This window comes from Ornithorhynchus anatinus, chromosome 3 (assembly GCF_004115215.2).
Source record: "Ornithorhynchus anatinus isolate Pmale09 chromosome 3, mOrnAna1.pri.v4, whole genome shotgun sequence".
In the NCBI taxonomy this organism is placed as follows: Eukaryota; Metazoa; Chordata; class Mammalia; order Monotremata; family Ornithorhynchidae; genus Ornithorhynchus; species Ornithorhynchus anatinus.
This window is the reverse complement of record NC_041730.1, coordinates 123062933-123076068: the sequence shown is the minus strand read 5'-3', so window position 1 is coordinate 123076068 and position 13136 is coordinate 123062933. Positions and strand designations below refer to the sequence as shown.

Sequence of the window (13136 nt, the reverse complement as noted above, 5' to 3'; positions counted from 1 at the left end):
AGGGCGCATGGTCCATTTCCAAGGCCAAGGAAAAGCTCTGGGGTGTGACCTTTGCAGTGGGCAGTGTCTCAGGGCACAGAGACCGGGGAGGCAGCTCTACTCAGCATTCCCAGTCTGTAAGCAGAGAGTAGGCATGGCACCAGGCTGGGATCCAAGGCCCTATGCGAAACGAGGCTCTCAGATCACCCCGGCCCAGAAATGTCCTCCCGGGCGTTGTCCCCATGTCCAAAGGCCCGGAAATCCCATTGCTGCCTTCTCTCCCACCTCAAATTTTGGGGGTAGGGGCAGGGAGAGGTGAGGGTTAGTTACCCACCCTGGCCCCCTATTCTATCTCTGAGGAAGCTGTAACAATAATAATAATAATAATGTTGGTATTTGTTAAGCACTTACTATGTGCAGAGCACTGTTCTAAGCGCTGGGGTAGATACAGGGTAATCAGGTTGTCCCACGTGAGGCTGACAGTCCTAATCCCCATTTTACAGATGAGGTAACTGAGGCACAGAGCATATAAGTGACTTGTCCACAGTCACACAGCTGACAAGTGGCAGAGCTGGGATTTGAACCTACGACCTCTGACTCCCAAGCCCATACTTTTTCCACTGAGCCACCCGTGTGTCCCAGGAGGTAAACAAGCTTCTCTGCCCCTACCTAAGGTGGGACTCAGGAAGTCATCTTACTCCATGGGTCAGGTCTTTACACAAGCCATTTCAAAAGGATGGATAAAGTTGTATGAAGAAGGAGACTCCCCAGTTTTCATAGTTCCATGACTCAATCCAAGTCTCAGTATTCAGCCAGGAAGTCTTTCCCTGCTTTCCCCCAATCAAAATCCCACCTGCTGAATTATAACCCTACTTCCTCTTGCAGTCATTTAAGAACATTAGTATCCTACACCAAGCAACTAACCACACACATACAGCCCCCCGCCCCAACACACACACACTCTCACATGCCTAAGATAAATATTGTACTTCTACAGTACACTCAGTGTGAAGGAAATCAGTGACATTTTTAGCTGCAGTTCTTTCTTTACTCCTTCACCCTTTCTCCACCAAAGCACCAGTCCCTATTACAAGCAATAAGAGAAGTAATAGTAGTTACTAAATGCTTACTATGTACAATAATAATGGTGGTATTTGTTAAGCGCTTACTATGTGCAAAGCACTGTTCTAAACGCTGGGGGGATACAAGGTGATCAGGTTGTCCCACGTGGGGCTCACAGTTTTTAATCCCCATTTTACAGATGAGGTAACTGAGGCACAGAGAAGTGAAGTGACTTGCCCACAGTCACACAGCTGACAAGCGGCAGAGCCGGGATTTGAATCCATGACCTCTGACTCCCAAGCCCGGGCTCTTTCCACTGAGCCACGCTGCTTCTCTACAAGTCACTGTACTATACAGTAGAAAAGAAATACAAGGATGAGATCCAAGTCCAGTCCCTGGGTCCCAAGGGGATCACAATCTAAGAATAAGTAGGAGAAGCACATAGGCAGGGAATGGCAAAAAAAAAAATACAAGAGATAAGGATGACAATAAACACAAAAAGAGCAGGAGGGTTTCAGGTTCCTCACAACTCAAACCAACATTCCCAGTAGTCCCTGATTGTTGTGCACGGAGTTTCTGTGGGTGACGGGAAATAGACTTCCAACAAAACCAGCACCTCTCCTTCGCTGGCTGAGAGGGTCCCCTTCCAGTGAACCTGGGTCCAAATGAACGATTTAACTTCAGTCAGCCTGCTCCTTATAGGGATTCTTTTACTTTCAAGATCAGACTTACAGTTTAAAACAAAATTCCAACATTTACAAGTTTATCATTGTCTGACCCAAACTTTGCTAACACTGGGCTCATTGACTTTCTTTGGTCATGGATGAAGCCCTTGTTCCTATTCACTCCGAAAGGTTTTTATTATAGTGAGTCCCCTTTCTCCTGCAGTCTGAACCTGACACCTGGAGTAATCCCGGATCCTCCAGGCATAAAGTGCCAGCAGTTCCCCTCCATTTCTTTCTTCTGGGGACAACTTTCTCCCCATTCTGCTTCAACTCCTGTCAACAAAAGTTATTAATGCAAGATAAATGATTTAAAATGACCCTTTTAAAGTGAGAAGCAGTGTGGCCTAGTGGATGGAGCATGGGCCTGGAGTCAGGGGATCTGGGTTCTGATCCTGGCTGCACCACTTGCTGCTGTTTGACTTTGGGCAAGTCACTTCTCTGTGCCTCAATTACTTCATCTGTAAAATGGGGATTAAGACTGAGTCCCACATGGGACATGGCCTGTGTCCAACCTGATTAACTTATATCTATTCCAGTTCCATCCATTCAATCATATTTATTAAGCACTTTTCTGTGTGCAGAACACTGTACTAATCAGTTAAAAAGCTGGTTCTCACTCTGACTAGAGTGAGGTTTCAAATGAAACAGCTCATTATAGTCACATGCTTCCCCCCCTCCTCTATATAGAGCTCCTTATTTTCACATTAAAAGCCTTAATCACCTGACCACATTTTCACTTTCATTCATAAAAGTTCTAATTGGCAATGTCAAATTAGGAGAAGAACCTGATGCTGGGTAGAAAAAAATTCTGTCTGGGGCACTAAGGTGACCTGATTTGTTAGCTGGCTCACTACCCGGGGTTTGGCATGAGTTCTTTTGTTACCAGTTAAGCTCTAAAGGGCTACAAAGTCTTCATTTGAGTTCAGGGAGCCAAGGTGGGAACATTGGGAGATTCCCTCCTCTTAGGTGCTTCCTAATTGGTCAGAGGCCAGTCATGCACCATGGATAGCTGCTCCGCTTGACAAGAATTAAAATGTTGTCTGTTCAGGAAAGGGAGGTAGAATCAGGTGGGATGGATTCAGAGGTGGAGTATGATACCTGGGCTTTCTCTGTGGGTCATCATCACAATCAGTATTTATTGAGAACTTATTGTGTGCAGAGTGCTGTACTAAGCACTTGAGAGAGTACAACAGAAAATTGCATTACATTCAATGTACATTTCCTCATTTCATCTACTTGCCCAGGCTGAATTTAAATCCAGCACTCCAGGGTGTGTGTTCGCCTCCCCACCCAATGTAGAATCATGGGCAGATTTTTTTTTTTATGATATTTGCTAAACACTTACTATGTGCCAGGCACTGTAAGCTCTGGGGAAGATACAAACTAATCCATTTGAACGCAGTCCATGTCCCACATGTGGCTCACAGTCTTAATCTCCATTTTACAGATAACTGAGGCACAGAGAAGTTAAGTGTCTTGCCCAAGATCACATAGCAGACACATGGCAGAGCAGGATTAAAACCCAGGTCCTCCTGACTCCCAGGCCTGTGCTCTATCCACTAGGCCATGCTGCTTCTCCTATTTAATGGGCACATCTTTCATTCCATCATTCAAATCATAAGTACAAATTAGAAACTTGCCTCAAAATCAGCATCAAGGGGTAACATTCCTAATCACTTTGTCCTTGCTAGGGACACAGAGTCCAGCAAGAAGGGAAGCCAGATCACCTCACTCCCAACTCAGCACTGGATCTGCTGTGTGACTTTGGGAAAGTCATTTCACTTCTCTGTGCTTCAGTTACCTCATCTGTAAAATGTGGATTAAGACTGTGAGCTCCATGTGGGATGCAGACTAAATCCAATTTGATTAGCTTGTATTTACTGCAATGCTTGGTACAGTGCCTGGTATATAGTAAGCACTTAACAAATGCCAGAAAAAAAAATGTTCGCTGAGCTTTCAGTGCAATTTGATGCTGGTCTACTATTACCTGTCCCTTTCAAAGGAAGGAACTGCTAGCCATTGGGAAAGGATTGGAGTAGAGGGACATTGTCTCTCACCTGTCACCGAGTCTTCACTGCCTACCATGTAATAAGCGCTTAACAAATATTATTATTATTATTATTATTATTATTAAAAGGCAGTCCAGGATCTTGCACTTGCATCTTCTCTGGGAGCCCTATAATGCTTCCAGCCATGGTGTAGTGGATAGAGCACAGCCTTGGGAGTAGTGGATAGAGCACAGCCTTGGGAGTCAGAAGGTCATGGGTTCTAATCCTGCCTCCACCACTTGCCTGCTGTGTGACCTTGGAAAAATCATTTCACTTCTCTGTGCCCCAGTTATCTCATCTGTAAAATGGGGATTGATCTTTTGAGCCCAACGTGGTCCATCCTGATTTGTTTGTGTCCACCCCACCGCGTAGAACAGTTCTTGGCACATAGTAAGTGCTTAGCAAATACCATAATTATTACCTCTCTTTCTCTGGGAGCTGCCCTGAATCTCCAGAGACAAGCTATTCATCTTGAGACCTTCTAGCAACAAACGTTGAGTCTTCAGCCAGAAACTCTGCATTAAAATCATATTCCATCAGAATGTCTAATCACTTAGTATGAGACATTAAAATAATAGCACCAGCAGGCATTGGGTACTCTCACCTTTGGAGCACTAAATAAATAACACTTAATTGGGAAGGGACAAAACAGCAACAGAATGAAAATCTCTAGGGACGAATGCAAGTGAATTCATTTTGAGAGGGGGCAAAACGCAGCAATGCAACATGGGAAATGTCTGATGATGTATAAGAGCTAAGAGTTCCACTGGAGCATTACAAGTTGGATATAACCAACAATGTAAAGCTGAAAAACTGACATGTTTCTGAAATGGTGATTTCATTTTTGCATTTGATGTTTCATTCTGGTCTAGGCATTTGAAGAGGGCTATGAAAAAATTGGAGAGGCTTCAAGGTAGATCGACAAAAATGACTAAAGAAAGGAACAATAAAAACTTTGAGGTAAGGTGAAAGGGGTTGAGATTTTTAAACCTGCAGAAGAAAAAGATAGCTAATGAACTACTAACTTCTCCTAATCCTACAGAGCCTTGGTGGGTTGCCCTGAGGGGTACCACAACAGAATCCTCCCTGTATCCACTAAGTTTACTGCCACTTGGAGGGAGAAACTCTCTCAGTTTGTTCATCCTCCCCTCCCCTGTCCATTTTGGCCTGCCAGTCTTTTCTTTTAATAAACTTGTCAATCATATTTAGTAAGTGCTTACTGTGTGCAGTGCCTGGGAAAGTACCATATAACAGAGTTGGTAGACATGTTTCCAGCCCTCAGTGAGCTTAAAGTCTAGAGATGGATAAAGACATTAATATAAATTATGGATACATATATAAGTGCTGGGATCTAAGGGATTGATGAATAAAGGTGCAAATCTAAGTGCAAATGTGAGCCAGAAGGGGGTGGGAGAAAAGGAAATGAGGGTTTGGTTGGGGAAGTCCTCTTGGAAGAGGTGTATTTTTAATAAGGCTTTGAAAGTGGGAAGAGTGATCGTTTGTCGGATATAAAGAGGGAGGGAGGTACAGCAAGTAGGTTGACATTAGAGGAGCAAAGTGTGAGAGTTGGGGTGAAGTAGAAAATCAGGGAAGTAAGGTAAGGTAAGGTAGGAGGGGCCATGGTGATTAAGTGTTTTAAAGCCCATGGTAAGTAGTTTTTGTTTGTTGCAAAGATGGATGGGCAACAACTGGAGGTTCTTGAGAAGTAGGGAAACATGGACTGAATGCTTTTGTAGAAAAATGATCCTGGACGAGTAGCCACATTGGGATAGCATAAATGCTTGGATTAAGGCAGTAGCAGTTTGGAGAGGAAAGGACAGATTTTCACAACGGTGTGAAGGTTGAACAGACAGGATTTGGTGACAGACTGAATACAGTGAATACGGTTTAATGTGAGAGAAGAGTTGAGGATTGCTCCAAGGTTGCGGGTTTGTGAGTCAGATCAGGGTGGTGGTGCCGTCTACAGTAATGGGAAAATCATGGAGAGGACAAGGTTTGAGTGAGAAAATGAATTCTTTGGGGACATGTTAAGTTAGAGGTGTTGGTGGGACACCCAAGTAGAGATGGTCTGAAGGCAGGAGGAAATGTGAGACTGCAAAGAAGAGAGATCAGGGCTGGAGATGTAGATTGTCAGAATCTCCACTTTTCCTATTCCCCTATTCTGCATAACCTCATTTTGTCTCTGCCACCCAAATCTTCCAAAGCCATAGGAGATAAGGGACTTGAGGGGAAGGAGGGAGAATGAGTCCAGGGTGGGGACAGGACAGAAACGGGGCTGAGTCAGAGGGACCGGTATATGGGACAAGATGGCTGGCAAGATGAGGGAAGGTGAGGCAAGCGGAGTGGATGGGGCAACAAAAAAATCTGCTGACCAGATAATGGCTCCTCCATCAGGGAGAATGTCTCTAGGAGGGCCAAGGCAGCCAGTTGGAGTTGAGCCCCGTGAGGTCCAACATCATGAGGCTATATTTCAGTCTGAGTTTTAAAGACATGCTTTGTCTTCAGACAGTTTGATTGCTAAGGGCACCCTTTCATCAGTAATAAACAATGATGGCCAGAAATTTGGCAAAATCTTGCTTTGGGAAGCCAAGACTGAAAGGAGGAGGATCCCAAGGGCTCTTAAGGTAACCCCCACCTCACCCTCTGTCCCTCACCCTTCCCTCCTATATAATGTCCCTGATTGGCCCCAGATGTGGCCCCAAAGTCCTCCCAACTAGGTCGAGGATCCCCAAGTATTGCACTTCCCAAGAGCTGGAAACTGAACTGGAGTTGGATAAAGTGACAAACTCCCACTAATGAGACAGAGTGGAAATAAGAGGTTCCATTTTTATCCTGATTCATCTGCTTTTTGTGACTGATTTGTGGTCCCCTGTTGCACCCCCTTCCTCTCCCCCCCACTTTTTTTAAAAAATGGTATTTGTTAAGCACTCACTATAATAATAATAATGTTGGTATTTGTTAAGTGCTTACTATGTGCAGAGCACTGTTCTAAGCACTGGGGTAGATACAGGGTAATCAGGTTGTCCCATGTGAGGCTCACAGTTAATCCCCATTTTACAGATGAGGTAACTGAGGCACAGAAAAGTTAAGTGACTTGCCCCCAGTCACACAGCTGACAAGTGGCAGAGCCGGGAGTCGAACCCATGACCCCTGACTTCGAAGCCCAGGCTCTTTCCACTGCGCCATGCTGCTTCCCAATGCCAGGCACTTCACTGAACACTGAGATAGATACAAGCTAATCAAGTTAGACAGAGTCCATGTCCCACACGGGGCTCACATTTAACGGGTGAGGGAAGAGAGGCACAGTTAAGTTGTGACTTTCCCATCGTCACACAGCAGACAAGTGGCAGAGCCAGGATTAGGACAGTGAGCTACCTATTAGGTTATGCTGCTTCCCTCCTCTCTAGACTGCCCCAAAAGGATGTTAGGATGAAGGAGGAACAGAATAATAATCATTAATAAGTGGCAGAACCAGGATGCTTGCACACCCACACTCTACAAATCTTGGGAATGCCCTTGAAGTATAGCTTCCAGGCCCCTTTCTCAGAACTCTCCCCTTACCCATAGAGAGGGCCCAGCCTGGAAGAAACAGCAAATGATGTCTAGGGAAAAGAGCCAGAGACTACATCAAGATGGTGCAGTAGATACTTGCCCATTTGGCAGCTCTAGATGAGAAATGCAAAACAAAGTGGCCTCTTCAAATACCACCTCTCGTATAGACTCTGTGTCTGAGGGCGGATTCCTGTTGGCTTGGAAACTGGAGAATCTGGAACCAAGTACCCATTAGAAACACAAGAAAAGAGTGTGTGGATTTGAGTCATGTTGTAAATCTTGGCATCACATGGCCCTATTCCATCATCCTACAAACTTAATTGATGCCAAGTACGCAGTTTTCTGATTCGGTTTCACAGAGCTGATTAAAGTGCTGTTTTATGAGAGTTGTTTGAGATTCAAGAAGCTGTAAGAATGCTATCATCTTCAGCAAAGAGCCTGACACAGAAGACATCACCCTCATGGCAGATTGGTTAAAAACAATGTGTGTAAACCAACTCTCTAATTTCCCCTGTTAATATCTGACCTTCGCCAAACAAATTACCTAAGAAAGTCTTACACATAATAAGACTTTTTCCCATACAAAGGCCAAAATTCTGCTTTGTAGCTACATCCTGGATCATTTCTTTCTAGATCGGCTATTTCTTTTTTTAATGACCTTTAATGTGAATAGAATATACGAAGCTTTGAAATGGTAGAGTCAAGACCAGTGTAGCTCAAAATACAGTCATTCCTTGGGTTTCAAACTTTAGTACAGTGCTCTGCACATAGTAAATGTTCAGTAAATACGATTGAATGAATCTCTGGGGTGGTTGCATTCATTTGTATTTATTGAGTGCTTACTGTGTACAGAGCACTGTACTACATGCTCGAGAGAATACAATATGACAATAAACACTTTCCCTGCCCACAACTAGCTTACAAACAGTAATATTTACTGAAAGCATAGTAGAGTGCTTTGCACATAGTAAGTGCTCAATAAATACTATTCATCATTCATTCATCATTCAATTCTTCAGTGATGTTTCCTGAACACTTACTATGGGTATGTTTACTGAATATTAAGTACTCCCCCTATTTGTCATTTATTTCAATGTCTGTCTCTCACTCTAGACTGTAAACTCCTTGTGGGCAGGGTTATCATCTACCAGCTTTATTGTACTATACTATCCCAAATATTTAGAACAGTGCTCCAGGCAGGCATACACAGACAGGCTGTGATACTTTAAGCAAATGCTACTGAAGAAGTAAATATTAAAATCGTATCTCCTCCAGAATGTCTTCCCTGACTAATTTCTCATTTCCCCATCTTATTCTCACTCCTTTCCACATCACCTATACACTGGGGACCTTATGCACTTCGATACTCACTCCGTAGCCAACGCACTGATGCACATATTTTTATAATCTGTTGCTTTCTTTATAATTTATTTTGATGTCTGACTCCTCTAGCTAGATTGTAATAATAATAATAATAATGACGGCATTTGTTAAGCACTTACTATGTGCCAAGCACTGTTCTAAGCGCTGAGGGATATGAGGTAATCAAGTTGTCCCACATGGGGCTCATAGTCTTAATCCCCATTTTACAGATGAGGTAACTAGCACAGAGAAGTTAGATGGCTTGCCCAAAGTCACACAGCTGACAAGTGGCGGAGCTGGTATTAGAACCTCTGACTCCCAAGTCCGAGCTTTTTCCAGTGAGCCACGCTGCTTCTCTTATAAGCCTCTTGAGGGCAGTTATAATGTCTACCTAATATACTGTACTCTCCCAACTTCTTAGTTCCCCTCTCAGGGTTGTTGCACCTGGAGAGTTTCCAGTACTCTAGCAGGTTTAGCTATGGGAGGGAGAGTCAAGCAGAGGCCTAACCATTCCATTCCTAGCTTGGGCAGTGGCTAGCGAGTGGAAGGCAATCTGCTACAAGTCAAAACTCACCCATGCTGGGCAGCAGCGGCATGGGAGAGAGTCAAGGGTGGAGACTCGTGTTTACTGCGTGGAAGGAGGCAATGGTAAACCACTTCCGTATTTTTACCAAGAAAACTCTACGGATCCACTACCAGAATGACTGCAGATGGAGAGTGGGGTGTTCGGGGAGAGATGTGTCCGTGATATCACTATGGGTCAGAAAAGACTCGACGGCATGAGACAAGACAAGAACTTAGTAAACAGTAAACATACTCACAGTAAGGGCTCAAGAAATTCATTCATTCAATCATATTTGAGTGTTTATGCATAACACTGATAAACAGATTGATCCCTCCCCAACTCCTTCACTAACTGAGATTAAGCCATGAATGCATTTTGGGATCTTGGAGGAAGCTCTGACCATTGTTTCTGTCAGATTTTCAAGGTGTTGAAGAGATCTCAGAACAGATAGACAAAGAAGTTGTTGAATTGAGAGGCGATTATTTGAGTACATTGTATTGCATTGAGAGGAATTATTATCCATTGAGAATTTGACTGAATATTGATAAGTTCACGGCAAGTTGCCGAAACAGATGAGGAAGTTTGGGTTTCTCCACAAACAGCTAAAAATTATAAAATTGAGATTAAAAAGTGTTGTATCATTTTCAAGAAAGCAGATAAATTTATCAATATGATTGAAGTAGAAGAACCAAATGGAGGAGTTTGACAGGCAGAGATGGTCAGAAATGACTAATGTGTAGCAAACTGTTCTATGAAGAGAAAAAGAAAGCTGCCATTCAATTTAAATTAGAAAAATTATTTCCAGTATTAACTGGATTCTATTTCTACAGCCCCTGGCAAAGACTAATAACCGTATTAACACTTCTCATGTATTTAATATTGTCATGTTATTCTTTGACTCGCATTACTAAAGATTAAATAAACTTTTAGGAATATTTGTCCAAGTATGTAACATGTAAAGGAATTTCACATTACATCTCCAGAGACTCTGGAACCGATCCTAAGTCATGACAGTTAAGTCTAAGGGACAGTGTATCCCATAGTAGAACCATCCATGAAACAGCTACAATTTTAAGGACTATAACTCCATTGTCTCATAGTTTATGCCTCTATGAAGGAAGTCTGGGCTGCCAGTAGGCAGCGTGGGGAATACTAGTATATAGCCCCAGCTCAGACCTTATTGACATCAAGGAGACGTGTGAGATGTAATGGAACAGATCTACTGAGAGCGGTGCAAGGCTAGAATTATTATTGTTATTGTGGAATTTTTTAAATGCTTACCATGTGCACCAGGTATTTTACTAACCAGTGAGATGGATACAAGCAAATCATGTTGGACAAAGTCCCTGTCCCACATAGGGATTACAGTCGCAAACCCCATTTTACAGATGAGCTGAGGCCCAGAGAAGTGAAGTGACTTGTCTAAGGTTACACAGCAGACAAGTGGCAGAGTCGGCATTAACATGAGCAGTCAGTGAGCTGATGCCCATGTTCCCCCCCCCAACCCTCTCCTACTTTGGAATCAGGATAGGGAGGCAGTTCAGAGACTTAGATTCTCAGCCTGCTTGGGATTCACAGCCCAGAGCACTGTGCTCAGCATACAGTAAGTGCTCAGTAAACATCATCGATTAATTGATAAAGAACAGAAGTCCACCCAAGCCACCCTCATTTATTCATTCATCCAGTTGTATTTATTGAGCACTTAATGTGTGCAGAACACTGTACAAAGTGCTTGGGAGAGTATAGTACAACAATAAGCAGATACAGTTCCTGCCCACAATGAGCTTACAGTATAGAGGGGGTGACAGATACTGATAAATAAATTATGGATATGTACCTAAGTGCTGTGGACTGGGAGCAGGGATGAATAAAGAGAGAAAGTCAGGGCGACGCATAAGGGAGTGGAAGAAGAGGAAATAAGGGCTTAGTCAGGGAAGGCCTCTTGGAGATGTGACTTCAATTTGGCTTTGAAGGAGGGGAGAGTAATTGTCTGTTGGACTTGAGGAGGGAAGGCACTCCAGGCCAGAGATAGGATATGGGCGAGGTGTCAGCAGCGAGATAGACGGGATCGAGGAACAGTGAGAAGGTTAGCATTAGAGGAGCAAAGTGGGCAGGCTGGGCTGTAGTAGGAGATTAGTGAGCTGAGGTAGGAGGGGGCAATGTGCTAGAGTGCTTTGAAGTCAATGGTGAGGAGTTTTTGTTTGATGCAGAGGTGGATGGGTGATCAGTGGAGCTTCTCGAGGAGTTAGGGAGAGCTGAAAACAGTGAAGGTGGGGAGGAGCAATGACACTACCATTTCCAGCTCTTGCCCTGCACACCCCTGGCTCTACCCACACTGTGGCTGTGCTGGAGTGTTGTGTTGGCATGCCTCTCTCCAGCTGGGTGATAACTGCTCCAGCAGTTAGGTCGGGGAGGAGGAAGGGGAGGGTGACTTTACTCACCAGCTTCCCAGGACTTTGAGTGGAAGGACTGATTTTGGGGTTCTGGATTTTGTCCAAACTCACGCCACTGCTCACAGACCCCCTCTGGCAGGTGCGCAGGTGGAGAAGCTCCTGGTGATCATTCGGAGAAGGGAGAGGCCCAGCACTAGTTTCTGCAGGGTCCAGTTCCCCCAACCTTTGAGTCCCTTCTCCCTCCCAACCTCCACCACATAATAATAGAAATGGCAATAATGTTAATAATAATTGTGGTATTTAAGAGCTTACTATGTTCCAAGCACTGTACTAAGCACTGGGGTGGATACAAGCAAACTGAGTTAGGCACAATTCCTGTCCCGTATGGGGCTCACAGTCTTAATCCCCATTTTACAAATGAAGTAACTGAGGCCCAGAGAATGACTTGCCCAAGGTCTCACAGTGGGCATGTGGCAGAGCCAGGATTAGAATCTAGCTTCTGATTCCCAGGCCCAAGCTCTATCCACTAGGCCACGCTACTTCTCTGTAGACAGGGAAAAGGAGTAAGGATGGCTTCTGGGTCCTGAGAGAACCCGGGATGTGCCCAAGACGCCGACAGGGCTGAGGAATTGATGTCCTGAGTTGACACAGTCACAGAGCTGACTGGGAGGAGTAACTGAGAGCAGATAGCAGCATTATACACACCCTCTCCCCGCTTCATGACTGGGGCAGCAGAAAGGCATACCCCACTGCCTGGAAACTCCCATCTCCAGCCCAGGCAGCCATTTTGCCTTGGCCTAGTGCCTCCCACAGCATATCATCCACTGCCACCATTGCGGGGCAGAAACCCTGGTGGATGGAAGAAGACAAGGGATGGTAAATCACAAAGGAGGACAAGGACACCAAACAGGTAAAATCACTCCAACTTCTACTTCAATCCTGTTTCTCCCCCTTTCATTTATTCATTCGATTGCATTTATTGAGCGCTTACTGTGTGCAAAGCACTGTACTAAGCACTTGGGATAGTACAAGACACATTCCCTGCCCACATCGAGCTCACTTTCATTCATTTACTCAGTTGTATTTATTGAGTGCATACTGTGTGTAGAGCACTTTGTTTATCGTTATATTTTAGTCTTCCAAGCACTTAGACACTTTCCCTGCCCACAACAAGCTTGCAATCTAAAGGGTGAGACAGACATTAATATAAATACATCACAGATGTGAACATAGGTACTGTGGGGCTAGAAAGGGGGATGAATAAAGGGAGCAAGTCAGGGTGACACAGAAGGCAGTGGGAGAAGAGGAAAGGAGGGTTTAGTCAGGGAAGACCTCAGAGGAGACGTGCCTTCAATAAGGTTTTGAAGGGTGGGGGAGTAATTGTCTGTCAGATTTGAGGAGGGAGAGCATTCCAGGAGAAAGGAAGGACATGGACGAGGGGTCACCAGTG

At 44.4% G+C, this 13136-nt stretch overlaps 1 protein-coding gene and 1 non-coding gene across 2 annotated transcripts in view; one reads left to right on the top strand and one right to left on the bottom strand.

The window, feature by feature from the left end:
• The window catches only part of HPSE2 (heparanase 2 (inactive)), a 563007-nt gene that overhangs the window by 460026 nt on the left and 89845 nt on the right, over nucleotides 1–13136 (bottom strand). The gene's annotated exons all lie outside the window — the stretch shown is intronic.
• On the top strand, nucleotides 9152–9292 carry LOC114810862. Its single transcript, XR_003758552.1, has one exon. It is a non-coding gene; the product is annotated as a small nucleolar RNA SNORA7 (small nucleolar RNA).